At 38.4% G+C, this 6,000-nt stretch overlaps 1 protein-coding gene across 8 annotated transcripts in view; it reads right to left on the bottom strand.

Annotated features, from left to right (window-relative positions):
- The window catches only part of PRKACB (protein kinase cAMP-activated catalytic subunit beta), a 111,298-nt gene that overhangs the window by 32,133 nt on the left and 73,165 nt on the right, over positions 1–6,000 (bottom strand). The gene's annotated exons all lie outside the window — the stretch shown is intronic.

Below are 6,000 nucleotides of genomic sequence, written 5' to 3'. Positions count from 1 at the left end.
AGCAAATATGCTTAATTTTTAAATTAACTTAATTAAAAATCTAACTAACAAAAATCTACTTTAATTTTAAATGTATCTACTACATGCAAGACATAATAAGTGCAAGAGAGATAAAACCAAGAGAATGTCTGCCTTCATGTGGCATAAAATCTATTTGGATGTATGATGCATGAATATGTGAATAGCAACACAGGACAACTGCCATATGAGAGGTATGTCATAAGTGTTCAGAGGGGAAAGTATACAAAGGTAAGTCAGAGTGCTAGTTCCATTTGGCTAGAGCTTAGGACAGTGCCGCTCATGTTTTGGTAATGAAGTATCCCTAAATGACAGAGGAAAATTAACAAGCACCCCTGGGATTTTTTGTCCATGTTTTATTTCAAAATTTATATAACATTTATATTCACTTGTTAATATTTCTGTTGGTTTAAATACATATATTTAAAAGCATTTATAAATGATTACTTATCAGCAGACTTATTTTTTCAGCCAAGCACTTGAGGAGTTATTAATAAGGAAGGTAGGCCATATATCATCACATACTCTCCTACCTGACCCAGCATATAATTCTATGGGTCATTTCAGGCAAAGGAGTAGAGTATGGAGGACGTGGAGGGGAATAGTGTGAGATAAGACTCGAGTTTGGAAGAAAACTAAGAAAGCTTTGAAAGTAGGCTGCGGAATTCTGACTTCATTGAATAAACATCAGGAAGCTTTCTGAGTAAGTGAGATGATATGTTACAGTAAGAAGAACTTGTTAACAATGAAGAAGGTGAATCAGTAGAAGGTAAAAACTGATATTGTGGAAATTAATGAAGGTGTTATTGTGAAAGCACAGTTAATATTAGTGATGGACAAAGTAAGTAGTGGCAGAAAAGATTTAGGAATAACAAAAACATTTGAAAGGAAAAATTAATACGGAGTATAGGAATAGAAATGAGAAAAATCTAGGTCAAATTCTTGGTTTCTCTTGCTACGTGTTTGACTTTGAAAAAAATTACTTAATTGTTTTAAGTGGGAGATTAATGTCACACAAAGTTTGTGTGAAGATTCACTGATACAATAAATATAAAGTGCTTTGCAATGCTTGACACACAGTATGGAATAAAAAATGGGATTTCCTTAATTCTTGTACTGATTTTCTTCCCCTAACTCCATACACCTTAAAATAGGAGAAGCCAAAAAAGAGCTAATTAAAAGATATGTAACTTTATTAACAGAAAAGAAAATAATGGAGCATTATTTTATTACTTTGTTTTAGCAAATTAAATAAACTTGAAAAAATCAGAATATAGTCTTTGTCTTAATTCTAAATAGACCCAGAACATTGCTATAGAGCAGCAATTTCCAATGTTTTTCATCTCATGGTATACATAAACTAATTGCTAAAATTCTACAGTACACCAAAAAAATATTGTTTGCTGATCTGACAAAAAAATAAGTATAATTTTTATTCATTCACACTGGATGGCTATTGTGTTGGCTGTTGTCATTTTTTCATTTGACAATCTAAGGGATAAGGGGTCAGTGCCCCTAAGTAGTCAGATATTGCATGCCTTAAACATTCCTGCGGCACACCAGCTGAAAATCGCTGCCATAGAGAAATGACTTAAAATGGCGGCTGTTCTTCTGGGAAGTACTCTTTCGTCATGCTTTATTCCCAAGGCAGCCTTCTCAGTAACTTACTTAACAAGTCACTGTCTTACCAAAAAAGAATTTTAAAAATTCTCCCTTATATATTTTCAAGTATAAAAGTACTTTTTGCAAATATTTTATGACTACAACACATTCTGTTAATTCCTTAAGAAAGATAACATAAAATATTAGGGGCTATACAGACAATATATTTTAATGACAATTTTAATCAAAAGCATAAATTCGAAGCATTTTGTTGTTGTTGAACTGCTACCACAAGTATACAAATCATTTATCCTCTCTGAGACTCAATTACCTTATGTAAAAATTAGGACAAGAACTAGTTGCTCTCTAAGAGCTCCAAGCTCAGCCTGTACAAGTTGGAGTATAGAGCTCCAGGGTGAGTTGAAGCTTGGGTAAGAGTACATAGGGAGACTGTACAGAACACAAAAATGAGAAGGAATAGTCCAGATATTGGGATTAGCAACCTTTAGTGAGTAGACAGAAGGGAAAAAAATAAAACTAAACAGAAAAAGGCACATAAAAAAGAAGAGTCTGAGCAGTTAGGAGTGTAATTAGAAGAGCACAGGGACCCAGAAGGCCAGGCACGAGACAGTGTCAAGAGAAAGGTCAACACAATCGTAAACTCTAAAAAAGTCACACAAGACTAGCAAAAAGAGTCCACTGGACTTGGTGATTAAGCCACTGGATTGATGACCCTTGGCAGAGACATTTTAGTAGAGTAGCAAGATGTTGACGATAAACAAGGAGGCGGCTAAATTATTGTGGATTAAATAATTAATAGAAAGTGAGTTAGTGTATAAAGTGACTAAACTATTTTTTCAAGAAGCATGGTTAGAAAAGTTACTATGTGGGGCTTCCCGTCAAGATGGAGGCATAGGTAGACACACCGTGCCTCCTCACACAACCAAAATAAGGTCAGCAACAATTTAGAAACAAGATAACAACCAGATCTGACAGAAAAATCGAACTGCATGGAAGTCAGACAACCAAGGAGTTAAAATGTACACATTTACCAGACTGGTAGGAGGAGAGGGGTTGGGCAGCTGGGTGGAGAGGGGTCGAGGCTCAAAAAGCAGTGGCACCCAGCGTGTAAGGCATCCCAGGCGCAAGACCACAGCGGGTGGACCCTGGGCACGCAGGCAGCTGGCAGACTCAGCAAGGCAGCGATTGTGAAGCAAGGCACTGCATGCAAGGCGCCTGGCTGTCTGGGTGGTCCCACATTCACACGCAGATACACCAGGTGAAATTGGGCAGTGAGACTGACTGCGCAACCCAGGGTCCCAGCGCCAGGAAATAGAGCCTCGAGGCACTGATTGAAAACACCTGAGGGGGTGTAGGTGCATGAAGGGACTCCCAGCTTCACAGGAGTGCGTTGGAGAGACCCACAGGGTCCTAGAACATGCACAAGCCCACCCACACAGGAATTAGCATCAGAAAGGCCAGTTAGCTGCGGGAAGCACGGAAGGGACTGAAATCCAACCCGAGAGCGGAGCAAGTGCCATTGTTCCCTCTCAGACCCTCCCCCCCATACAGTACCACAACCCAGCAACTCGGTTGTTCCGCCCTGGTGAACACCTAAGGCTATGCCCCTCATACATAACAGGCATGACAAGACAAAAAAAATGGCTCAAACAGAAGAACAGATCAAACCTCCACAGCAAATACAATTAAGTGTCCAAGAGATAGCTGGCCTATCAGATGCACAGTTCAAAGCACTGGTGATCAGGATGCTCACAGAATTGTTTGAATTTGGTTGCAAATTAGATGAAAAAAATGAAGGCTACAATGAGTGAAATGAAGGAAAATGCACAGGAAACCAATAGTGATGGGAAGAAAACTGGGACTCAAATCAATGGAGTGGACCAGAAGGAAGAAAGAAATAACCAAACAGAAGAGAATGAAACAACAAGAATTCAAAAAAATGAGGAGAGGCTTAGGAACCTCCAGGACAACTTTACACGTTCCAACATCTAAATTATAGGGGTATGAGAAGGGGAAGAGGAAGAGCAACAAGTGAAAAAGTTATTTGAACAAATAATAAAGGAGAACTTCCCCAATCTAGAAAAGGAAATAGACTTCCAGGAAGTCCAGGAAGCTCAGAGAGTCCCAAAGAAGTTGGACCCAAGAAGAAACACACCAAGGCATGTCATAATTACATTAGCCAAGATTAAAATGAAGGAGAGAATCCTAGAAGCAGCAAGAGATAAGGGGACAGTCACCTACAAAGGAGTTTCCATCAGACTGTCAGCTGATTTCTTGAAAGAGACCTTGTGGATAAGAAGGGGCTGGAAAGTATTCCAAGTCATGAAAGGCAAAGACTGATATCCAACATTGCTCTATCCAGCAAAGCTTTCATTCAGAATGGAATGGCAGATAAACTGCTTCTCAGATAAGGTCAAGTTAAAGGAGTTCATCATCACCAAGCCCTTATTTTATGAAATGTTAAAGGGACTTATCTAAGAAAAAAATGATTAAAAATATGAACAGTAAAATGACAGCAAATTCATAGTCATTAACAACCACACCTAAAACAAAAACAAAAGCAAACTAAGCAAACAAGTAGAACAAGAACAGAAACACAGAAATGGAGATCACATGGAGGGTTAGCAACAGGGGAGTAGGAGGAGGAGAGAAGGGGAAAAGGTACAGAGAATAAGTAGCATAGATGGTAGGTAGAAAATAGACAGGGGCCTGGCTGGCGTAGCTCAGTGGATTGAGCGTGGGCTGCGAACCAAAGTATCACAGGTTCGATTCCCAGCCAGGGCACATGCCTGGGTTGCAGGCCACGGCCCCCAGCAACCACACATTGAGGTTTCTCTCTCTCTCTTTCTCCCTCCCTTCCCTCTCTAAAAATAAATAAATAAATCTTTTGAAAAAAAGAAAATAGACAGGGGGAGAGTAAGAATAGTATGGAAAATGTGGAAGCTAAAGAACTTATGACACATGGACATGAACTAAAGGGGGGATATGGGTGGGAGAGGGTGTGCATGATGAAGGGAGTGAAAAGGGGAAATGGGACAACTGTAATAGCATAATCAATAAAATATATTAAAAAAAGAAAAAAGTTACTATGTGAAAGAGGGCAGGAGACAAAGATGCACAATTATATGGGGTGTACTTAATTTCAGAAGCCTAAAAAGCCGTTACTCCTTTAATGTTAGAGCTTAGTTTTGATTTTTGTTTTAAAGCAGAGATTGAGCCCTGGCTGGTGTGGTTCAATGGACTGAGGACTGGTCTGTGAACCAAAGGATCACTGATTCAATTCCCAGTCAGGGCACATGCCTGGGTTGCAGGCCAGGTCCCTGGTGAGTGGTGCATGAGAGGCAACCACACAGTAATGTTTCTCTCCCTCTCTTTCTCCCTCCCTTCCTGTCTCTCCAAAAATGAAAAGGAAGGAAGGAAGGAAGGAAGGAAGGAAGGAAGGAAGGAAGGAAGGGAGGAAGGGAGGGAGGGAGGGAGGGAGGGAGGGAGGGAGGGAGGGAGGGAGGGAAGCAGAAAAAAAATAAAACAGAGATTGGATTAGAACTACAGACCAGTCTTAAAACTGTACTGTCTAAAATGGTAGCCACTAGCCACATGTGGTTATCTAACACTGGAAATGTGGCTAACCCAAGTGGAGGTGTATTATAAATATAAAATACACATCAAATTTTGAAGATTTGCTATGAAAAAGAATTTAAAATATCTTAGTAATTTTATATTAATTATGTACAGCAATGATAATATTGTGGATACACTGGGGTCAATGGTATCTATTATTAACATTAATTTCAACTATTTCTTTTTACTTTTTAAAAATTAGGCTACTAGAAAATTTTAAATTACATACGTGGCTCATATTTATTAGATTGCATCAACAGTCTAGCCACTATCTGTAACCCTGTTTCCTCTACATTTTCTCATCTATATATCCTAGTAAGCCAACATATCATTCTTGGGAACATACTATCTGTATAATAATATATCAAGATTTGTCATTTTTCTTTTACTTTCCCTTAATTACAAATGATTACTAAAAAAATAGAAGCTTTATATATAAAGCATGAATAACTGAGATATCCTGATTCTTTAGATATAACAATATGTATAAGCACTTAAAAATTATTTTTAAATTTTTATTGAGACATAATCAACAGGTAATGCTATATTTGTTTCAAGTGTATAACATAATGATTTGATTTTTAATAGTATGTAGGTTTTCAAATTTTACCTGCTTTAATTGGTATTTTTAATTAAGCAAGCATGTTAAACAAAAAGGCTTCTACTGTCAATCAAAATAAGTTGTACAATTGCCCTGGCTGGTGTGTGGTGTGGCTCAATGGACTGAGCGCTGGCCTGCAA

Source organism: Phyllostomus discolor, chromosome 5 (genome assembly GCF_004126475.2).
Source record: "Phyllostomus discolor isolate MPI-MPIP mPhyDis1 chromosome 5, mPhyDis1.pri.v3, whole genome shotgun sequence".
NCBI classification, from domain to species: domain Eukaryota; kingdom Metazoa; phylum Chordata; class Mammalia; order Chiroptera; family Phyllostomidae; genus Phyllostomus; species Phyllostomus discolor.
This window is presented reverse-complemented; position numbering and strand designations above follow the sequence as displayed.